Raw genomic sequence first — 25826 nt, 5'->3', positions numbered from 1 at the left:
CCATCAAATCAGTGCAGCTAAAATTGGCGATAAAACGACACCCTCAGTTTAACCAATACTATATAAATAAAAGGAGGTTCAATCATACTGCATAAATACAAATGAGAATACCTGTTTGTCAGAGATTCAGTCATAGTGCATATATAAAAGAAACAATAGATGTTCGTCAAAGATTTAATCATGCTAAGTAAATACAAGGAACAGTACATTTTTGTCAGAGTTTCAATCATACTGCATAAATACCTGAAACAATAGATGTTTTTTACAGTTTTAATAGTCAGAGACGATACAACTCGGTCAGCTTCAATTAGGCTCCATAATACTCAAAATGATACAGATCCGTCTGATTCAGCGGTACACTATTAACAATAGACACAATACATATTCGTCAGACTTTCAATGTTAGAGAAGATATAAGCCAGCTTTAGAAATAACACAGTAGTAAGGCGATAGAGATGCATCATTTTGAATTTGTATATAAAAGAAGGAACAGTATAGATCTTTCAGTTTCAATAATACTTTACTATGAACGACAAAATTTCCGTTTCAATAATGCCGTATAAATAGACGAAACGATACAGATCTGTTAAATTTAGCAATCTATATTATATAAACAACACCTTTTCACTAATGCCGGGCCTGGCATGGCCAAGCGCGTAAGGCGTGCGACTCGTAATCCGAGGGTCGCGGGTTCGCGCCCGCGTCGCGCTAAACATGCTCGCCCTCCCAGCCGTGGGGGTGTATAATGTGACAGTCAATCCCACTATTCGTTGGTAAAAAAGTAGCCCAAGAGTTGGCGGTGGGTGGTGATGACTAGCTGCCTTCCCTCTAGTCTTACACTGCTAAATTAGGGACAGCTAGCACAGATAGCCCTCGAGTAGCTTTGTGCGAAATTCCAAAACAAACAAACACTAATACCATGCAAATATCATGGATGATATACGTACTCCAGATTCAACGATACTACATAAAATTTTGGAGGTTTATAAGACCTTTCGAAGTTTAAGAATACCATTTTAAATTGCTGGTCAATACGTTGAATACAATTAAAGAGAAACATGATCAACAGGTGTTTCAACAATTCTACGCTTGGCTGTAATACACTTCATATTAGTCACTTAGAAATAACTAAACTCGCCCTTAGCAACACAAGTTATACAGTTTCGAGTTGTTTCATCTCTTAGTAACAGAGGTCGGTCGATGAGAGAGAATGCTATGCAATAAGATTATACTGTTTATGTTGAACTTTGATTTTTAGTCCACATTTCGATATTCTCAAACCAATCTCGAAACTTAAATGTCCTCAAACCTGCTTTAGAGGAAATATCAAATGATGTGGTTTAGATGGTATGCGTAGTAAGCTGGTAAAATATATACAAACCCTTAGGTTTTAAGTTTTAATTATATGTTGAGATAAGTACATGGTTAACTTTGAGTCAATGAAATGATTAATTATGAATTATTATATTACTATTGTTTATCTACTGAAGTCTAAATTATAAAACTAATAAACCAACCCATGATACGACATATTATTTTAGTTCAAATACCTTTACAAACTTTAATATACTGTTAATGTGTCTAATTCAAATATAAAGATTTACACACACACATATATTGAAATAAACACTGTACTTGCTCTTAAATTAAATATAAAGGCAGATATATATGTATACTACACGCTGTATTTCCTTCTAAATAAATCAGATAGGTTGGTATATATACAATGCATGCACTACCTGATTCTAAATCAGATACATAAATAGACTTTGCTTCAAATAAAATCATTATATTACAGATTAAAATGTTGCATGACAAAGGATCAAATTTATTTAACTGCAAATTGTTTTGTAAGAAACAATTTTCTGAATACTTTACACAGAAAAAGGCGTTAATTATAAGTAGTTATATGAGGTTTCTCTATTTAACTGCAGAGTAGACGGTGTTCAAACATGCCACAGTTATTACAAGAAGCAAAAAAATTTTTTTTATTTCGCCCAAACTACACGAAAGCTATTCGCGTTAGACGTTTCCAATTTAATAGTGTAAGATTAGAGGAGAGGCAAGTAGGCATCACCACCCACCGCCAACTCTTGGGCTACTTTTTTACCAACGAATAGTGGGATTGACTGCAACGTAAAATGCCCCCATAGCTGAAAGGGCGAACATGTTTGGTGTGAAGGGTATTCGAACTCGCGACTAAAGCGCCCTAACCACGTGGCCATGCCAGGCCTTGGAAAACGAACGAACAGAACATTTTTTGAATTATATCCACTGCTTGAGGTTTAATGTCGTTAAATGAACTTAGTGTAAACAGTTTCACTAAACAACAGTAAAATATCTTGCCGTTCTGCCTTATTTGTCCGTCTTCATAATTGCCCATAATATTACGTTTAATGATACTCATTGATAAATAAGGACATATGAATGTCATAAACGTTATCTTCTTGAAAAAAAAAAGTAATTTCGCTGATTGTGATTTTCAAACATAAGAATCCTTAAAAAAAGGACATTTAGAAAAGATTTGAATTGTTTCATCTATGACGTAAAATCTAAGCTATAATTAACTAAGTTACACCGTATTACAATGAAACTTAAATAAAAACATATTTATAACATAATTACATTTATACTTTTATTCAACAGAGCAAAATATTTACATGTGCAGAAGAGCTTGACAGAAGTACACTTCAGAGATGGAAGTTTTCTGACTAAAATATATATGAAATATCTGAGTCGCAATATACAAGTTCAACCTAAAAAGGCTTGATCTTACGAGCTCTTGAACCATGATGCGTCAAGCATCAACAGTTACAGCGAGCTTGCCACATGAAACTACAAGTGTTTATACAGTACGAATAATACTAATGAAATACACAAGCTATTAGCCCAGTGTGATATATAGATAGTATAACAGTAGAAAGACTATCTCGAAAATGTATCGCAGGACGGCTGGTATGGATATTAACACTTTAACCAAAATAAAGCAGAGAACAACGTTTCGACATTTTAGGCCATCTTCAGGTTACAAGGACTTACATTAATTATAAGTATTCATTTCTTTCTGAACAAAACAAAAAGGGAAGTTTTAAGGCATTTTCACTCAGAAAACAATAGCATACCGTAGGAATTGAGTCCTGTAAAATTTCTCTACGTATAGAAGTAATGGGTCCATTAGCTACTTTTGATGAACGTTTCCATCTCCAAACATAAATATAGTCTAGGCGCTTAATAAATTATTGTTATATTCAAAATAATTTAAGGATTGGATAGTCTGGGTGCTAAAAGAACTTTTCTTTACATAAAAATTACTTAATAAAGTATTGGTGTGTGTGTATGTTTTAACAAAGTCACATCAAGCTATTTGCTGTGCCCATCGAAGGGCATTGAATTTCTGATTTTAACTTTGTAACTGTGTAGACTTATCTCTATTTCACTGGGGAATAATAATGCATTTGTCTGGGTGCTAAATAAATTATTACTTACTCAAAATAATTTTTGAGGTGCCAGAGTGGATGCTAAATAAATTGTTTACTTCGAATTCATTTGCTAAGGTGCTGAAATATCCTTAACAACCTGGAGAATATTGTCACTGTATAAACGTTTGCAATTTTAATTAGGTTGTGTATTTATCTTGATTTAAGAAATATTTTATTGATGAAATAAAAGATCTAATTAATTTAGAAATAAATCTTAATTTGATAAATTGCTTCAATAACTTAAGGGAGGAATATTTCAGTGAGCAGGATTTAAACTGGTTTTATACTGTTTTAAGTGTTTTTTGTTTACGACTAGTGATTTATCTACTTACTTTTTTCTGTGCTATAAATATACACAGCAAATTCGGCTAAAAGATTCATTGGATCATGTACATATTTCTCGTATATTATGTAAATCAATCCCATACCCCGAAAAAAGAAATAATTTTAAAAAAGTAGCAATAGTAAAGACGTAAACATAGATCAAAGTAGTGATCAATTATTGTGTAAAACTCTCACGTGCATGAAGTCAGGCACATAGCTAGCTTTATAGCTGGTTTAAATGTACTTTCTGTTAAAATTTTCGGGAAATTACTTTTTCTTGTTTTCAAACTCCAAATCGAATGTAGTGGGTTGAGGAATAATTCGTGAGCGTTTTTTCAAGTTAAAAAAAATATATTCATAAATGAAACGCTTTCGTAAAATATTTCATGTCATTTGGCAGATAATTTTTTGCTCTAATAGATGGTGTGTTTGATTTTCATATGTCTTTAATTTTTGCTTTCATTGTTAGCTCATTAAATGGAATGTCAAGTGGACAAAATCGAGCATTTTCGACACCATCTGCTTTTCGCATTTAATTTCTTGCAATTTCGTTTAAAACAATGCATACTATATACCTAGGTATTACATGAAATAAAGTATCATAATAAATGTTTTGGGTGTAATGTGTTCATGCATTGAAGTATTGTATAGTCTTGCATGTAATGCTTGAATGAAATTATTTAAAAACGCTCACGAATTATTCCTCAACCTAATAATAAATATAAATGTTACACAAAAGGGGGAAAAAAAATTAAAATCGAGAAATGTTTCAAAATCTATTACATTAAATTTGGTTATTTTGGTGGCCTCATGAAACGAAGGAAAAAGAATCATTATATTTATGGTGGTCAGTTTTAGAACTTAATAAAAATAAATGTATACTACTTTTTGGTCTTTTGGTGGGCCAGTGGCAACTTTTTCGGACATACCATTCTAAAATTCACGCGGTGGGCAAAGCCCAGATGTAGGTTTTCGTTAAAAGAAGCAATATATTTTACAAAAAATAATAACATTAGAAATTTGTTTGCTTTAGGGCAAAGCCACATTGGGTTATCTGCTGTGTCTATTGTAAAAAATAGAACCCCTTATTTTAAGGTTATAATTCCGGAAACTAATCGTTTACCCACTAGTAAAAATTATCGGAAGTACAATTTATTTATTTTCTATTAAGTGGTTTACTGAAACTAAAATAATAAGCGTTTTTTTAAACTTTAACTTATTTCAAGCACGTTCAAATTATTTCAACATTTTTAAAAATTTTCTTGTTCTTTTCTTCCTAATATATATATATATATTATTATGTAATAAATTAAAATTGAAAATTTTCGCAGCAAAGCACTTATCTTGATAAAATAGTGTTCTTTAATATACTGAAAAAAAGATTTACAATTTTTCCTTAACATAGTGTTCGATGGAAACAAAGTCATAGTTGCCAAAAACAAAACCAGAACAAACTTTTTATGCTTATTGTATTGTATAGCTTCACTTGGGATGGCATATGTTTAGGACAGGTAATTTTCAAACACGATGTATTTTAATAATGTTTTCTGATACATTTATTCCGAGTTTCTCCACATCAGCAAACAAGGAAATGATAAGATCCAGATGTTAGAGGGTTGTGAAACGTTCATAGAGCAAAAAAAATATACAAGCCTCATCAACCATTATGTGTATGTGCATTGTTGTTGTAGGAGAAAGTTATTTCAAATTGTGTGAAATAACACAAATGTCTAGCTAGACAAGAACATAACATTGTCTATTTCCAAGCCAAAGTCGAGGACATTAAATGAGGTTATGCCTAACCATCACACAGTCTTCCTTAAATCGAAGGATTTTTGGTTCGCTACCCGTTTTCGCAAAAAAATGCTCCGCACAACGATGCAGAGGGTGCGATGCAAGAGTGACGGATAAGTTTCTTTATTCGATCAGACAATATTAGCCTTCCGAGACAATAAAGCCCTTGTGCATCTTTCGGCGAAGTTCTGAAAAAAACGTACTGTTAAATGTGTTTGGCCACATAAATCACTATAAAGTAAACATTTACAAACCTGAACCAATGAGAAAGATCCTGCTTAAAACATTATTCAAACTACTGAAGAACCTTAGTATGTTAATGTTGGAAATAGACAGAACAGGTTAAAAATAAACTTAAAATTTTAACTAACATAAGAAGAGAATGAACACGTGTTAAAAAGTATGGTCATATTAAGCTTTTTAGCAACATTGGCGGTTCTTGCAAATCTCAGTCTCTTGAAAACCCTTTCAATGTTTTTGGAGGTATAGCAAATGTCGATTCAGATATGATCTCTAAAAATATTTTGAATTTCAACTTGTAAAGGATTCATAAGGAGCACAGAGGGTAACGTCTTGACCTTCCAAGGTCATCTTTATCTCTGTTAATCTGAAGATGACCTAAGAAAGTCAAAACGTTGTTCTATGCTTTATTTTGGTAAAAGTGCTAATACCTATACCAGCCGTCCTGAAATACAAGTCGACCAACCTCCTTTTCTCATTTAAAAAAATAATCCATTGAAATTGACAATGTGTAACTTTTTCGTTTAAGCCATAAAACTTGTGCAAGACGTTTTCAAACCAACCACTAATAACACTGTTTCTACGTGATATTAAGATATATCAGCACACTTTTGTTAAATACATAATCAGTTACAGTAAAAATACTCAATGAAAAAAATAATTTCGTTCACTTTACGTAGATACGTAGATGACATGTGGGTTCGTTATTTGTCAGCATTAAGACTGTGATATAGAGAAAGGACAGCGTGCGTTTACATTATTTGCCCCCATTAAAGTATCGTAATGATCAGAGGTGTGGAAATGCAGGTCTCCATGTACTAACAAACAAACTTTCGGTCATAATTGTATGGTTAGCAACGTAAGTTTTGGGTGCAAAAAACGTGACCAATAAAAACATTAAATCAATAAGACTTAGCTTCTAAAACCTGATCAAACATACATATGTTTTTATTCTGTTACACGTTCTTGTCAATAACACTAAGAAGGAAACACTAAATGTTATGTTAATAACGAGATTAGTTTCTTAAATGCTTTTAATTCCAAACAAGAAAGGTGGGTGTTCTGATTAACTATATTCCTTCTAACAATCAAGAATTGTCGTGCGCGAAGTTCTGAATTAAACCGAATAAACTTGTATAAAGATAACTTCAATTCTCTACTTGGACAATGTTTGTTACGCGGATTAGAATCCCCGCCCTTCCCGAACATGCTCGCTTTATAATACGATGGTCAACCCCGCTATTCGTTGGTAAACACTAGTCCAAGAGTTGGCGATGGGTGGTGGTGATAGGTGGTGGCCTTTCCTCTAGTCCTTTAGTGTTACATATGGGGCGGCTAGTAAAGATAGCTCTCGTGTAGCTTTGTGCGAAATTCAAAACAAACAGACAGGTTTAATGTTAACAAACTATTTAAAGTGTTTGTCAACCATTCCTTTGATATTTATCACAATTCAAGCCACATAACTGTGGTGCCAAAACAGTACTTTAAAAGCATTAAGTCCTATTCATTTCTCAAGGGAATTGCAGAACCACAGCCTCCTGCTTTTTATGTAAGGGAGTTTAGCTGAAAATCCAAGGTTTCAATCACGACATGCCATTTCACTTTCAGTTGTGGCTATGTTATAACTGTGACAGTCTTGTCATTCGGTTGAAAGTAGCCGCGTAGACAGCATGTGCTTTTCACTGGTTCCCCTCAACGTGGTCTGTAGGAGAAATTGATGTACATGATGTATTTGATCTATTTGTACTTTAGGTTCTTCTAATCTGTATCTTTAGCCCAGGTGTCCCATACGGTGTCGGACAGGTTAAAAATGTATGAAGTATCATTCAGTATAATATATATATTGAAGTATTATCATAACATAATTAATGTTGCATGCTGTTCTTATACCTTTTTCTCATGTTTTATTTGAACAGACGTTTCGAAATATTTCTTTGTTTATGACAAAGTTTGTTTACTCGTGTTTACATGTTATATACAAAAAGCTAACTTTCTAACAAGATAATCTCCAAGTACAATTGCTGTTGGTATTTGTTGCGTAGAAAGTGCCGGTAACGTTACAAGCATTTGTTGCACCAACACAAGATTCCCATCGCGTCATTGTAATAAAATGAACAAGCTACAAGAGTTAGTTGCGGCTACCCGCTTCCGTAAACACGAACCATAGTTATTATTGGCAACCTGATAAATGACTTAGTGTAATGGATATTCTATTGTTCAGTGTAAGATACAGTAAAGTCACTTTACAACCAAGATGCGATAAAACATGCTGATAAGGCTGCTTTTACATTCTTCCTTAGAAATAAACTGAAACCAGAAATTTTGTAGTGTGTTTCGCGTGTAGTTTGAACCTCACTGTATTGTATTCTTACGCAAAATTAGCTTGGCTGTATCCGGGCTATTAGAACATCACGCAGTGTTACACCGCCATGTGCATCGGGGCGATAAAATTTAATTTCTGCCAGCTTTAAATTCCCTCTTTTGAATGTGGTAAAGCCGTAAAAGCATTATTGTCACTAGTCCGTAATGTTCTCGTCAATTTATAGAAATAAAACAAATTAAAACAGACCATAAAAAAAAAGAATGAATGACACGTGCTGCTTAACAGACGAGAAGCAGTGCATTTCAATGGAACGAAATGCACGAGAATTCTCTGTTTTCTTTGGGGACGGACAGAGTTCTAAGGCTCGATTCTCTGAAGGTTCTAAGTCACAAATCCTTTGTAGCACAACAGCCACTTCTGTATCTGATAAACAGGCATGTAAAACTGTCGTAGTTACCTAATCAAGACTTTAGTAGAAATATCTAGAAATGTCCTGTTACTGTAAAACATTACTTCATACATTACTAAAGTACCATACAATAATGGCTACTGAACCCTCGTTCCCTATATATAAAATGAGCTTTTTGAACAAATGTTACTTAACCATTTATGCAAGAAGCTGTTTTTGTGTTCACAACTTTTTAGTTACATGCCACTAACAACATACAAATAATACAACAAAATCAAGCAAAAATACCGTGAATATTACAGCTTAAGCAGTGTACACAACTTTTACTTAAAACACAAGACTCAACATAACAAGTAAAAAATTAACTCAACATTTAGGATGCATAATGCTTTTTTAGTTGATTCTGATCAAACTTATCACAAAACTTTGTTGACCTCAGATCACATCTTTTCACAGGCCATCCACTGAATATTACCTTTTAAAACCATGTTTAAGCAAATCAGTGAGAAAAAGTCCATTGGAACCAAACTGGGTGGCGTGGCGGACAGGACTCGACAGGTAGGTGGTCTCATGAGATTGCTGAGAATACAGTTATTCCAACTATCTTTGTAATGAAAACAGCTGTTAATTTCGAGGTATCGCCTGAGGCTTGCGAATGTTGGACTAATGAATCTTCATGAATTCCCCGTTAATTATTTTGTTAACAGTACCAGGAGATCGCCCAGCTACATTGTAGTGATTTGTTAGGTAGGCGCAATAAGGACATTTCTCAGGATTGGTATGGGTTACAGTTTATCCTTCATAAGGGTTATTGAAAGCTATCTATTCGATATGTTATGTTCAGCATGGACAGATAGTTAGGGTGCTCGGTTTGTAATCCGAGGGTCGCGGGTTCATATCTCAGTCACACCAAACATGCTCGCTATTTCAGCTGTGGGTGCGTTAGAATGTTACGGCCAATCCCACATTTCGTTGGTAAAAGAGTAGCTCAAGAATTGGCGGTGGATGGTGATGACTAGCTACCTTTCCTCTAGTTCTACGCTGCTAAATTAGGGACTGCAATCGCAGATAGCCCTCGTGTAGCTTTGTGCGAAATTCAAAAATAAACTAGCTAATATGGATATTTAAGAATATTGTATTTCACTTAAAAATTATAAATTAATAAAAGAAAACTTGTCTCGAGAGAATGCATCTAAACCTACCGTTTTAGGAAATTTCCTAACTGAATTTAATTTTAATATTCAACAAATTGTAGTATAAAGAAAGCCCTTGGCGTCCGAAAATAAGCCACATGTTGTTATAAAATCTATGCAGAAAACTGAAACTTATATGTGTGTGTATGTGTTACATATTTATTTTATTTTTCACTGAAAGTAAAATTAAAGAGATAATCTGTGACGTAGGGGTCTAGTGCATTTCTTGGTTGAACATAGACTGCTGTGGACTTCAGTTTTGCCTTTCAATGTTATTCATACACCTAAATTAATTTATTTTATTGTATGGTGATTTAAAATGATTCAGAAACCTTATAAATGTTTTGAAGCTTATATTGTTAAGAATGAGGTGAATCGGCAGGTGGGTTTTCTTATTGTTAACGGTATATTCACCTTTAACCGTAACTTTCAATAGGTTGTCAGTAAAAAAACAATTAAATCATTAATAAGAAAAATTTATTAATATCATAAATTGTAGTTTGAGTCGTGGAAATAAAATATTATAAAATTAACATTGCAAATACATAGCATTACAGTTTAAATAAATCTCGCTTGAAAGGGCTGTATTAAGATTTGTCTATTGTTCCACACAAATTATTTTATACTATGTTCACTAGGGGTGTTGATACCCAAATTTCAGCACTATAAGCCATAGAACTTACCGCTGAGTCACCAGGTGGTATTTTATTAAGAGCCAGAAGTAAAGTGTTCAATCTTTTATGATATTTGATACTGGTCTAACAAAAAAAAACCTTACTATTTCTAATACTAGTATATTTGGGGGCAGTTCATAATTAAAAATATATATATTGTATTGTTTTAAAATTTCTGATCAACATGAGTTATTACTTTTACATCTGATGTGAGCATTTATGGCAACGAATGGAAACGGTCCTAAATAGAAGCGTTTCCTAGTGGCACAGTGATATGTCTGTTGACTTACAATGCTAGAAATCGGATTTCAATACCCGTAGTAGAAAGAGCACCGATATCCCTTTGTGTATCCTTTTGCTTAAATACAGATAACACAAAACCTAAATAGAGGCCTCCTACTGAAACTAAGTCGAGTTCTCATTCTAAATGGCAAAAGAATGGTACAAACACGCATTCTTTTCTAATTTATTGTTAAAGACTGGACAAAATATTTTGAAGCTTTTTTTTTCTCGCGTGACTACACACCTTATAACAAAGGCTAGGTTACCTTGCGTCTCATAATGAAACGTTCTTAGCAACGCACGAAATCGTTGTTATTGCAAATAAAACTTGCAGAAATGGAGTGATGTGAGGTTGGCAGTATACAAAGTACAAATAATGCTTTGTTTATAAGAAGACTGTTTGAGATAAGCCAATCTCATAAGCACAAAGAGTAAAGGTTATTGATTTATCAAGCTTACATCTCGTCAGTGTCACGTTTTCTCGTTATTAGAAAGAATTTTCCTGGATAGTTTTGTTGCTAATAATTGTTAATATTTAGGCTTGGAAAACGAGTTTCATTAATAACCTACGCCTATCTTAATTAGCTTTTCTGGCAAGTCTTGTACACGACATAAAAACCAAAATATTGTTTGAATGACCAATATATATATACATTAATACATTTTCCATTAAGATACTTTAAGAAGGCAAGCGTTCTTATATAACATTTTTAGGAACTCAGTCGATTACAACTATTGTGTATCAGAAACGTTGCTTGTGATGCACTTCTTACAACTAATCCAAGTAACAAACATGTGTTAATAGTAGAATAAAATAGGCGCAAGGATTCCATATATTTCATTTCACTTGAAAAAATGTGTTTTTGGTGAGTATTTCTTTCTGTTGACATATGTTGATACAGTGACCATTAGAAGTTTTCACTAAAATCTGTTTTTCCTTGCAACCATTGGAGATCTTTCGTGTAATTTTCTTTTCTTTTAAATGCATTAGTACAGCAATTGTTAGAGCGTTTTAGCAAATTCATATCCCTGGAAAGTCACTGTATTAACAAACAGATTAGAATTGCTTGCTGTGCGAGTGTATGCAAGACAATAATTAGTAGTAATTCTAATACTCAATTCTCTTTACATGGCTAAAAAGTATTATTACAATAAGTGAAAAAGAAATCTAAATCACATATTTACTACTTGCTTATGGAAAATCTGCCACCTGCAATTATTTCGTCCTGTTTTCATTTCTGGCACGAGCGTCAAGCGTAGAACAGTTTCATGGAACCATTATTTAGATTTGATAGTTAGCATTAGGTCGCACCTAAATGTACTTAACCTTCACGCTTGCACGTCTTTTAATTCTTTCAACACAGTAAGTAACGCTTATTAAATGCAGCTAGGACCTTAGAAAAAAGGCGAATACAATACAGACCACACCCTCTCTCATTTCATGTTAATATACGCCCCCTTGCCAGTCCTATCTGCCTAGTGACTTCTTTTAATGAGACAACTGGTCCACACATCCTTCTTTTACAATTCTAAAAGGCTCCAGCAGTCGTGGTCACTTTGTATGCTTTTTATACGAATATAAAAATGTAGAACAAACTGAGCAGTAGAGGGAAGAACCTACGACTTAATGAGACGTAGAAGAATTGCGTGTATACATCCCTGCATTCAGGCTGCATGACGTCAGCTGTTACTTTTATAATACATGACATTAGTTACATGTAACAATGTTTTCATATAAGAATCTGGAATACTTACACATCAGTTTTATATCTTACATTAAGTATTTGATTTTTTGGAGAGTTAAATTTCGCAATAATCCTCAAGTTCTCAGTAAATATCATAAAGAAATGAATACTTTAAGAAGTAAATATATGGTACACAGGGTTAATTGTATTGTTTGTTTGTTTTGAATTTCGCGCAAAGCTACTAGAGAGCTATCTGCGCTAGCCGTCCCTAATTTAGCAATATGAAACTAAAGTGAAGGCAGTTAGTAATCACCATCCACCGCCAACTCTTGGGCTACTCTTTTACCAACAAATAGTGGGATTGACCGTCACATTATAACGCTCCCATGGCTGAAAAGGCGAGCATGTTTGGTGCAACGGGGATGCGAACCTGTGACCCTCAGATTATGAGTCGAACGTCTTAACCCACTTGGCCATGCCGGGCAGGGTTAATTGTAAATCATCAGGAATGTTTGCATAATTATTGCAGTAACGTTTACGCTACTGCCACTTGTGGTGTTGATGACAACATGTTTAGGACCTGTATATCTGATTTAAAAAGAGCTTACCTACCATTCGATATCGTAATGCCATTACAGATATAATTTATTACTCGAAAATGGTTTAATCCTCCTACAGGCAAAATATATGTAGAGTGATATTTTTAAATGATATCGTCCAAGTAAGGATATTTGTAAAGTGATATTCTTAAATAATATCAAATAAAATAATATATTCATTGTTTGTTGTTGTTGTTTTTTTTAAATTCGCGCAAAGCTACATGAATACTATCTGCGCTAGCCGTCCCTAATTTAGCACTGCAAGACTAGAGGGAAGACAGCTAGTCACCACCACCCACTGCCAATTCGTCATTAAATAGGGGGATTGATCATCACATTATAACGCCCCCACGGCTGAAACGCTGTGCATGTTTGATACCAGAGAGATTCGAACCCGCGATTCTCAAATTACGAGTCGAATGCCTTAACCACCTGGCTATGCTGGGCCTACTAGGTAGTACTAAGGTCCACTTGCTGAGAGTAAATTCAGTATATGACAATAAAGCCACATTTTCAGCATCATTAATTAATCAGTTGCCAACCTTTTACACTTCTGTTTTTTTTGTTTGGCTTTCATCTGAGATACGAACGATTTCACTTGTAAGTTCGTAGAAGAGATCAAATAATCACGATACTCATCAGTAGACGGACATGCTGGGACACGTTGAAAGTGTTCTTTTTAGCCAATAAAAATGTCCAACTTTTTTTTCAATTCAAATTAAGAAAAACTGAATTTGTCAGGTTTTTGTTTTGTTTTTCAACAAATATGTCCCGCATGGCTCACGAGGGGCCTGTTAAATTATATTACGTATGACCTATATATTCAGAGTGGTATAAAGTAAAACTAATTTTAAATGTTATTAAGAACTTTTGATCACAAAAAAAGCACGAGACAGTGGAAAAGACCATATTGGAATACTTAATGCTTCATGAATTATTATGATGTGAGGGTTTATATACATTACTAATATAAGGAAAACTTTACATAAAATAAGTTGAGAAACATTGTTCAAACTCACTGGCTTAATTAATACCTGTCTTGAGTAACTGAACAAAGTCATGATTCCTTTCGCACGAGGGATTTTTTGTGTAACGTTTTACATTAAGCAGGAAATCTATTTACGTTTTATTGATTTAGGCTAGTTTTGGTAATTTATTTTTTAAATCAAAATTTGATTAAATTGCTTTAGAATATTGGTATTTTGACTGCTTTTTATGGGGACGTAAATATTTACGCGCACAAATAATGGCGTGATTAAACATGCTTCTTTATTTTGAAACAGGCCCGGTATGGCCAAGCGTGTTAAGGCGTGCGACTCGTAATCTGAGGGTCGCGGGTTCGCATCCCCGTCGCGCCAAACATACTCGTCCTTTCAGCCGTGGGGGCGTTATAATGTGACAATCAATCCCACTATTCGTTGGTAAAAGAGTAGCCCAAGAGTTGGCGGTGGATGGTGATGACTAGCTGCCTTCCCTCTAGTCTTACACTGCTTAATTAGGGACGGCTAGCACAGATAGCCCTCGAGTAGCTTTGTGCGAAATTCAAACACAAAATTATTTTAAAATAGTGGTGGAGGAATAGTGTTAAAGCGACATCTAGCAGTAATAAGATGTATTAAATTAGTGGGTGAAGAACACGATAATACATATAGCAAAATAATCTTTGATAGCACTCACAAAAAAATATCGTTCTCCTTAAAGAACACAAATAATTGGGTGGATCGTTTGTCATTAGATGTAGACTTATCTTGAAAATTTGGCATTTTTTGCCTAGTATTTGCAGTTCATTTTATGTGTTTCAAGCAACTAACGACGAAACGGTTCACTAAGTAAGCGTTATTTTTTTTATAATGATAACCTCTTTTAATCCTTGGAGAATAATTACTCCATATCAGTACTTTTTCTGTCTAATAATCTTTCTTCTGACGGTCAATTATACTTTCTTTGTTTTTGTAATCCTATCCTGAAACTCGAGGTAAAAGGCTTTCCTTAATTGTCTTTATTAATCTTCTTTACTTTAATATTGTTAGGCTGCCAGTCATATATCGTCCAGGAAATACTAATTTGTATATTACTTTCCAGTCTTCATAAATATTTTCGTTCTATTTGGAGTTAATACGTAAAATTAAGTTGATATTCAGAAAACGCTGCTGTCATAGCTATCAATAAATACTGAGCCATACTGCTTCAAAAATATTGCATAATTATACGAAACTATCTAAGTTAGATAAAAATCGAATTCTGAATAGTTTGCTAGAAGTGCTTATTGAATAGACAACACGGTTTGCCAAAAACAAGTAGAAACTATCATTTAACGCTGTAAAATAAAGCTTGAAAAAGCACATTTTTAATAAGTGATAATTACAAAATTAAAAGTATTAAAAATAGCAGTTGTTTATTGACAAATTGAACGTACAGACTACTGTTTTCATTGTTCAGTTAAGTGTTGTACTGGAATAAGAATGAAAACGTAATCCGATATCAAAATAATACATAATTTATTTCAACTGTAAAGAAACGCTCAACACAAACATTTTACTGTGTATTATTGATCCAAAGATGATTTACTGTATATTATCACTCAGAGACCTCTTGCAAAGCTTATTATCAGATTTGGTGTCTTTAGTAATAACTAGGCTTAGAATTTAGTATGCCAGCTTATGATGATGTCAATACGAATGTTCGTGTCTCGTTACCGAAAAAAACAACAAACAAACAAAAAACACACGCTATGCGTTTTAAGGGTAGAGTCAAATTTGACAATTAGGTCAGATAAGAGTGATCTAAGAGTTGGTGGTAGGTACTGTTGACTAGCCGCCTTCCTTTCAGATTATAAATTCAATATTAGGGACGTCAAGCGCATATAGTTGTCGTGTAGCTTCGCGCGAATATCCAAAAACTAACAACAAAAAGAGTCGTGTTGAATAGCATCGAATTCCAAACGGTTGGTTCCTACACGTAACAATGGTTATATTTAGCAGTAATGAGAAACTTATAATTTCATACGCCACCGCACTATTCGCCAAACATATGTTAGTGTGAACGAAGAAATGGAAAGATGTGACAACATTCTTTCCAAGTGTCAGTTCAGCTACCACATTTTAACACATGGAAAGATTTAGTTGTTTGGGAACACAGTAGAGGAAAAGGATGGAGATAAATGGATTTTGTTTCCACAAGATGATGACTGAGAACGACCTGTCAGAAATTTTCAGACAGAATCTAAACAAGAAAGAGCATGAATAACGTACGTTATAATTTTCTGCTTCAGTTCTTTGTGCGTTTTAACAAATTCTGGGTCACAGAATGTAGATGATAAAAATTATTGAATTTATCACTTGATGTCGCAGCAGATAAATGTAAGTAATGTAAAATAACGAATAAAGACGTGATGAAATTACTATTGAAAAGTTTTATTTAACAGGAACCTAGTTATTACATTATTCACCATTAAGAGTGTAATTTGTTTAAAGATGATTCATATGGTGCTATATAACAAATATATAAATAAGGAGTTAATAATTATAAAGTAATTATCATTTTGTTTCTTTCTTTTTTAATTTTGCGCAAATTACAAGAGGGGTTTCTGCGCTAGCCGTCCCTAATTTAAATAGTGTAAGACTAGAATTAAGGTAGCTAGTCATCTCCATACACCGTCAACTCTTGGGCTATTCTTTTACCAACGAATAGTGGGATGGACTATTACATTGTAATATCCTCATGACTGAAAAGGCGAGCATTTTTGGTATTACGGGGAATCAAACTCGCGAACCTTAGATTGCGAGTCGAGAGTCCTAACAACGTGGCCAAGCCAGAATTATAGAATCTTATAGAACAAGTTAGACCTACATTGTAAGTTTTTACCTGAATCTCTAATTTGAAAACACCTAATTTTATTTATTTTAGGGAATTCGCCCATAGTTTCTCAAAGACAATCTCCTTATACGTTCCTAATGGTTTCTGTTTTTTCTGTAAAGGAATGCACAAGTTTCACAGTTTAGTGTTTTCCCCGCCAAGCGGTGTGTTTGCGGACTTACATTGCTAGAATCCGCGTTTCGATACCCTCGGTAGACAGACCATACATTGCCCATTGTGTAGTTTGGTCTTAACTTCGAAACAACAATCACAGTTCAGCACATTAACTACTGGGCCACACCTGGCTCAGGGAGAAGTAAATAAAGGTAAATAATCAGGTGTGTTTTCTTATAGCAAAGCCACATCGGGTTATCTGCTGGTGTATTTTCTTATAGCAAAGCCACATCGGGTTATCTACTGGTGTGTTTTCTTATAGTGAAGCCACATCGGGTTATCTGCTGTGTCCACCGAGGGGAATCGAACCCCTGGTTTTAGCGCTGTAAATCCGAAGATTTACCGTTATCCTAGCGGGAGACAATCAGGTGCGTGAAAAGATTTGAAAACAAGTATTGTTTAAAATCCTAAATTACACTATCATTTCTGCAGAATTTTACAGTTAAAAAATCGTCCTGTTTTACAAAATATATTATATTGTTACTTTCTGCAAAATGTTACATAATATTCTTGCTCTTTCACGTGATTTTCAGAAACTTATTTAGCAATACTACTTCAAACTACGACTGTCACTACTAAGAAAGTTTTTTTTTTGTTTAACTTATCATGTTCTTAAAAGCAAGATCATTTTATGTTTTACAGAGAATAATGAAAAAAACCCTAGGTTGGATAAAACACTTTCCTTGAACTTTAGTTTCACAAAGTTTCAAAAGTATTTTAAATATGTTAAGAATTGATGAAAATAATATTGAAACATTTATAAAGTATAGTATTTGATTAGACAGTAATTATTAAATAAATGATCACCGTTTTATAGATAGCTCCATAATAAAAAAACAACAACAATTATTTATTGCAATTGACGAAACAGTTTATAGATACCCTAAATTGTATTAAGATTTGTCTAAAATTGAAATATTCAGTAAGCAGCTAAACTACTACAATTAAATAAACGTTGATAAACAGTCTATTGTTGTTATTAACCTATCATAAAGGTGTAAAAAATTATTTACTAACCAGGTTTAAAGAAGTTTTGACTAGATAGGGTAAACAAGCCCAGCTACTAACTGTATCTAAACAAGCTCAGCCACCAAATGTATATGTAAATAAGATCAGTCACCAACTGCATTTGAACAAGCCCAGCCACCAACTGTACGTAAATCAAATCAGCCACTAACGGATATAAAAGATTTTATTCACGGACAGATTAACTGAAAATAGAATAAAACAGCAAGAAGGAAAAGATTAATCAATCAATAACGAAAGCAATATACTAATAAAAACAAAAGTTATTGAAAGGTAATTAATACAAAACAGAGCCTTCTTATTAAATGATATATAATAAAACTTGCTTAGAACTATGCAGACCCTAGATCAATATATACTAAAGCAACATTAACCAGAAAAACGCCTGCTGAATGTATGACTACTGGAGCGATTCTTTGGTTACAGCTGCGACAGAAACAGCTGTCAGGAACCACAAAATAGTAAAAAAAACAACTAATTATAATATTATTTTACAAATAAAGTAATAAGATATGTTTTTGCTGACACAAAATTAAAGTAGCATTTAATACCGCGTACAGAAAGGTTATATTTGTCGATTGTGCGTATTCAGTAGAACTAAGAGGAACTACAAAGTTCCTGAACACCCCAGTTGGAGAGAGAACTCTTCTGATTTCTCTCTCTCTAAACTAAACCCCTGCCACGTTAGTTTGCGTTAGCGTTTCAGTAGAACTTCACGGCAGTAAACACACGAACACCTTCCTGCTATGTTAGAAGTATATGCTACGCGAGGTGAGAAAATGTTTGCTAGTGCTTTTATAATTAACCAACACACATAGAATGTTACTATGCTATGATTTTAACATCATCTGTGCACTTGTTGGCTCTTTATATTATATTATTTTGGATACATAATGGTTAGTGAATTTGTTCTTTCTTTTAGTATTTATCAAAGTTTATCAGTTGATATCTCGGTAGTCACTTACCTATATTCAGAAACTTACTGATCATAAAAACGATATCGCTCAGCTAGGCCTTAAAATGATTATCTCCATTCTCTGCCGAATTACTTGATATCTGATTTAAAATGAAGATTTCTTATAAAATCGAGGGATAAACGATATTTATATGATGCTCCTATACAACGTGATGGCGTCCACATATGGCGTAATATGTCATACAGTTTATTAATGCTTGTTTAGTTACAAATGAGATAGATATTAGATTGTAGTTTTAACAGTTCAAAGCTACGGAATAGGCTATTTGCATTTATTTTTCACTGCGGGGAATCATGCTTCGTATTTTAACAATGTAAGTCGATAAACTTACCATGACCCACCAGACAACCTCGATATTAGAAAAGTTTAATTTTGGGAGTTAACTTCAACGAGTGAAAATATTTTAATTCTTAAATTTTTGGGCCCGGCATGGCCAGGTGAGTTGAGGCGTTCGACTCGTCACCTGAGGGTCGCGGGTTCGAATCCCCGTCGCACCAAATATGCTCGCCCTTTCAGCCGTGGGGGCATTATAATGTGACGGGCAATCCCACTATTCGTTGGTAAAAGAGTAGCCCAAGAGTTGGCGGTGGGTGGTGATGACTAGCTGCCTTCCCTTTAGTCTTAAACTGCTAAATTAGGGACGGCTAGCGCAGATAGACCTCGTGATATTTCCACCAAAAATCGGGCTAAGTCTAGTTTATTATCATGTATAGAATAGTGTTCAATAGTTCCTACTTCGAAATTGTGGATGTGCTATAATAGTAGCGATCAAATTCTACTACAAGTTTAGAGAAATGTAGTTCAAGAGTTGGTGGTAAGTGCTGATACCTTGTCTGTCTCTCTAGCTCAAAACTAGGGAGAAGGCTATCTAGATACTGTTTAATGTAAACTTGCGCGAAAATTCTGAATGCAAGAACACCCTCTCTCCAACTGCGTTTGTTGTCGATTTATACAAACATTTTGAAATGAATCAACCAAGCAAAATAGACACTGCTACTTGAAAAAAAAAAAGATATTTGGTAAGCTTCATGTAGATTGACTGTTTTGCTCTTTACATTTCTAAAACAGTAACAACAAATGTCTGTTGTGAAACTTGGAAAGTTTCGCTCTTATTATGAAATCCTTCCCTTCACTTCCATGCTTCCTAACAAACACATTCATTTCAGCTTGTAAGGTAAAAAGAAGGAGAAACCTCTATCCAGTATTTCTAAACATTATCTCGCAGTCCTTGTGACGAGAGGAAATCCTGAAATTTATCACTGACAGATATTTATTTATTCCACTACGTTTATTGATATTACATACAATATTTTCACGTGTCTCTTTAAGCTTTTCAGAGAAAATAATGACAAATTGTTACGCTGGTCTTATACGATTTCCAATCGGTGACCACACAGTGTCGCTCTACTTCTTCAATATGGTGAAATTACAAAACATTTTTAACGTTATATCCAAACTATTATATTACTATATCTATAGCCACATGAAGCTTGAGTTATTAGTTATGCAACAATAATAACAAAAATGTCGTGCTGTTAGGGTGCAAGATTTTGTTTTGTTTGTTTTGAAATTTTGCAAAAAGCTACACGAGGACTAACTACGCTAGTCGTCCCTAATTTAGCAGTGTAAGACTAGAGGGAATTCAGCTAGTCATCACTACCTACCGCCAATTTTAGGGCTACTTTTGTGTCAACAAATAGCGAGATTGACCATCCCTTACAATACCACATGACTGAAAGGGTGAACATGTTTGGTGTGACGAGGATTCGAACCTGCTATCACAGATTACGAGTCCATCGTCTTAACCATCCAGCCATGACAGGCCGTAAGGCTGTATATCGGAGGGTCTAGAGATGGAGTAAGAAAACATCGTATTTTATCTGCATTCACCCATAAATATAACAATTAATCTTTTTGTTCAATTTAAGTGACCATGAAAAGTTCTCGAAGCAGAGAATGCTCTTGGCTGGCTGCTTTCCCTCTGATCGTTACCTCAAAATCACGAACAACGGTATATGAACCTTATACACTGCTGGCCAAAATCTTAAGGCCAATGAACATAAAGAAAAAATATGCATTTTGCGTTGTTAGACTCAACCACTTATTTGAGTACAGCTTCGAAAGATGAAAATAAGAACAGGGAAAATAAAAATAAATAAGACCATTGCAAGCCTGTGTAACTTACAGATACAGAACTGTTTTAACCTTTGTCTGAAAGTATTTTTTTAAACAAGTATCTGTCCACGTGAATATAAAACTACGAGAAAAGTTGTACACGATATGTTTTGTGACTACTCGGCTTTTGTGGTTAATTTAAACTAATTATTCATCCGAATGGTTACACACCTTACGGTTTTCCACTTTCTATAAACCTTTTATACAAATGCTGCTTGTAACATTCGTGCTTGTGGACTGATGTCCTTCTTGTTGGTTATACAAACGGCAAAAATAGCCGTAGCAATCCATTTCATTTAGATGACGAATTTAGTTTCAGAAAAAAAATATAGCCAAACTATATGCGTAGTAGAAAATTCAGACAATTTCAAAGAAATCAATAAATATTTTTCTAGCAGCAGGAAATTAACTTCATAGTGTATGATGTGTATGATAATTTTTGAGTCATTAGTTATTCTAATTCGAAATACGTATATTGAAAAGTCGTAAATGTACCTTATAAATTTTAATGTTTATTGTTCTTTGCTAAATACATCTATGTTACACAAAAACAAGTGATAACGAAGTATCTTCAGCTAATAAAAACGTCTCGTTACAAGCCAAATCATGCGTTACGATTTATTCCAATTTTTACTTACTCATAAAGTCTCTCATAATTTCCTTGTGATTATTATTGAATCCCTTTAAACGTGCAACAGTTGTGAATTAGTTAATTAATAATCGTACATTTTTATAAGCGAAATAATTGCTCGTTTGCTGGAAAAGATGCAATTTACGACGTGACTCCACCTCTTCTTTAAACTTTAACACTATTACGAGGGTTTTTAGCAAGTGTTCGAGAAAAATGATTTGTACAGGTTTTGTGAGTTAGTTCGATAAAAAGTCAAGAAGAACACAATAAAGCGACAAAATGGCTACAATTTGTTAAAATCTTAATTGTTTGTTTGTTTGTTCTGAATTTCACCTAAAGCTACACGAGAGCTATCTGTGCTGGTCGTCCCTAATTTAGTAGTGAAAGACTAGACGGAATATAGCTAGTCATCACTACCCACCGCCAACTTTTACCAACAAATAGTGGGATTGACTGTGACATAATAACGACCCCTCAGCTGAAATGGCAAGTATGTTTGGTGTGAAGGGGATTCGAACCCGCTACTTTTAGGTTTCGAGTAGAGCGCCCTAACTACCTGGCCATGCGAGGCTTGTTTCTTTGAAGATAAGTACAAAGTTACACAATGGGTTGTCTGTGCTCTGCTCACCATAATTATTGAAATCCGGTTTCTAGCGTTTCAAGTCCTCAGACATACCGCTGTGCCACTGGGGGACTTTTAATAACACATATTATTTACGTGAAAAAAACAACTTCAATATGGTACAGCAAATATTTCTTTTTAAAAATATTGTTTAATGCGTGCTTTATAAGTGAAAAATAGCCATAATGTATTTTAATACAGGCTTTAATCATATCTATTAATTAATATTCTAAACTCGAAAATAGCTACAATGGTCTACAAAATAGCCTAAAACTAAGCCTTTCATTACGAGACATCTACCCTTCAAAAGATTGAAATATATACCCACTACTTTTTTGTATATTATCTCTCACGATGCACAATGCGCTAATTCATTATATTTCACGATTGTGTAATATTCAGTATCCTACACATTCAAAGAAATTCCAGAGTTTGGTTTAGAAACAGAAAGTTTTACAATCCGTCTGTTAACTTAGGAATAGAAATAACCATACTTTTGAAATATAAATGCATGGGCCACAAAGGTACCATTACTAAACGGTATATTGGTATTATTAATAACTCACAGTAATTTTAAAAAATAATAATTCTGGTATGTACAAGGCTATCATTACCAATTAAAATTAGTTTTTTTTATAATACAATAACAATCTGCACAAAAGCTTAAGTACAGTTAATAACATACAAGCAATAAATATTACAGTAACATCACTGTGTTTAGAAATTGATTATAAATATAACAATCCTATATCTGTTGAAACATTACATTAAAAACAAACAAATAAGTAGAGGCAAACTTTACAGAAAAGGAAGTAAATGTAGGGAGACTAATATAAAATAATGCAAAAACGACAGCAAGGATGGAATTTGCATCATCCCTAAGTAAAAACACATAATAAGGATGACACAAATATTATCCCTAAGTAAGAACACATAATAAGGATGACACAAATATCATCCCTAAGTAAGAACACATAATAAGGATGACACAAGTATCATCCCTAAGTAAGAACACATAATAAGGATGACACAAGTAGCATCCCTAAGTAATAACACATAATAAGGATGACACAAGTATCATCCCTAAGTAAGAACACATAATAAGGATGATACAAATATCAACCCTAAGTAAGAACACATAATGAGGATGACACAAATATCATCCCTAAGTAAGAACACATAATAAGGATGACACAAGTATCATCCCTAAGTAAGAACACATAATAAGGATGACACAAGTATCATCCCTAAGTAATAACACATAATAAGGATGACACAAGTATCATCCCTAAGTAAGAACACATAATAAGGATGACACAAATATCATCCCTAAGTAAGAACACATAATAAGGATGACACAAGTATCATCCCTAAGTAAGAACACATAATAAGGATGACACAAGTATCATCCCTAAGTAAGAACACATAATAAGGATGACACAAATATCAACCCTAAGTAAGAACACATAATAAGAATGACACAAATATCATCCCTAAGTAAGAACACATAATAAGGATGACACAAGTATCATCCCTATACATTTTTATTTCAAGTTGGTTTCTCGTCATCAAGAAATATAATCCCTTTTATGTGCTTTATTTGTTTGTTTGAGCATATTTTACCTTCTTTGCATTATCCCCCATATTCACCTATTGGATAGTCACCTGAATAAGGAAGCAAATCATGATAATATAATGACAGATAGGCAAACAATGATTTAAAAGCATAGTGTGTGGGTATAAGTTGCATATCAAAGTCCTTTTGAGCTATCTGTTATATCCACCGAAGGTAGGAATCCCTGAGTTTAGCATTTTAAATCCGTAGATGTACCATTGTCTCACCGTGAGACATAAGAATAACGAAATGTTTAATTGATGGTCGAACATACAACATGTTTCAACAGAACATTGGTGTGTCTTCTCCAGGTACGACCAAGAAACGAAATACTAGTAGGTATTTCGATTTGAAACATTTCGAGAAAAACGTCGGAAGAGAATTGTTGGCAGCCGGAAACAAATGTTGGGCTTCCCCTGACGGGGGGTTAAGTAGAGAGAGGATCGTGATTATAGAATTTGTAGCCTAAGTGACTAGATGAAAATGTTTCTTTCACTGCACTGAAAAATAATAGTTCAAAACACAAACACCAGCCGATCTCAGACTTATAGTCCTTCAGGGCGGCGGGGATCGATAAATCCTGTACCATAAGAATTGTATGTATGTAGGGAGACGGGATGGGAGTATCATAAAAGAAAACCCACTTTAACTGGTAAGACACTAATTCTTTACCAATCTCCGAGACAAGGGTGATAGGTGTTACTGCAGGTTAATTATTGTGGCATGTAGATTCTTAGGTGACAGAGTGCTTGTTGGCCTGGCATGGCCGAGCGCGTAAGGCGTGCGACGCGTAATCCGAGGGTCGCGGGTTCGCGCCCGCGTCGCGCTAGACATGCTCGCCCTCCTAGCCGTGGGGGCGTTATAATGTGACGGTCAATCCCACTATTCGTTGGTAAAAGAGTAGCCCAAGAGTTGGCGGTGGGTGGTGATGACTAGCTGCCTTCCCTCTAGTCTTACACTGCTAAATTAGGGACGGCTAGCACAAATAGCCCTCGAGTAGCTTTGTGCGAAATTCCAAAAACAAAACAAACAGAGTGCTCGTAAGTAGGTCTGTTCGGGGCTAGATCTTTGTCGTTACTGGTGTAGAAGCGACGGAAGAGGAGAGGCTGTGAGGGCGGTTCGTCTGTTCGGTCGTATGGTGAAGGAAAGAGTCGAAGGAAATGTCAGTGTCAATTAGTTGGCCGTTTGGACAGTTTGATGATGAAATGTGTGTCTTAATGGACATATTGACGATTACGTCTCACTATTGAGCGGTATGATCAGTACTAAGAAATCAGAGGTTTATATATATCGTTAAACGTGGCAATAATGGAGTCATTAGGTGGCAGCATATGGGTAGGTAGAGGTCAAGCCTGGTCAAATGTATGAGCGGCATACAAACTTTACCACACATGGCTGAAATTACTAGAGAAAGATCGTTTGATTGAAGATTTCCATCGTTTATTTTAGTTTTAGGATGGTGTAGGAGAAATTCTAACAGATAATTTAGGAGAAAAGGGAATATCTTCTATTAACAAAATAAAATTATTACTTATCAATCATGTTCCTCTATTGACCAAAAAAAGAAATATCATCTGGTGGCTGTAAAAAAAATTCCTTTAAGTACAGTTGTTTAATAATAGATTGTTTGTTAGGTAGAGCTTTAGCTAGCTCCAGCTGAAACAGTTCGAGTAACTTAGCATGGTTGTGTTGTTACCTAGTGCTAGATTTGTACTGTAAACAGTAATAAACAAAGGGTTAAGAATATAT

General features: G+C 34.4%; 1 protein-coding gene across 3 annotated transcripts in view; it reads right to left on the bottom strand.

The window, feature by feature from the left end:
* The window catches only part of LOC143255374 (nephrin-like), a 220233-nt gene that overhangs the window by 50234 nt on the left and 144173 nt on the right, over nucleotides 1–25826 (bottom strand). Inside the window, exon 3 of one of the 3 annotated variants that reach the window (XM_076510932.1) lies at nucleotides 18049–18242. The exons of the other annotated variants lie outside the window; for them this stretch is intronic. The gene's annotated coding sequence lies outside the window, so the exon portion shown is untranslated. The remainder of the gene's footprint in view (nucleotides 1–18048; nucleotides 18243–25826) is intronic. 3 annotated transcript variants of the gene reach the window in all.

Source organism: Tachypleus tridentatus, chromosome 7 (assembly GCF_004210375.1).
Source record: "Tachypleus tridentatus isolate NWPU-2018 chromosome 7, ASM421037v1, whole genome shotgun sequence".
Taxonomy (NCBI): domain Eukaryota; kingdom Metazoa; phylum Arthropoda; class Merostomata; order Xiphosura; family Limulidae; genus Tachypleus; species Tachypleus tridentatus.
Note: the sequence above shows the minus strand (reverse complement) of the source record. Positions and strands in the feature narration are given on the sequence as shown.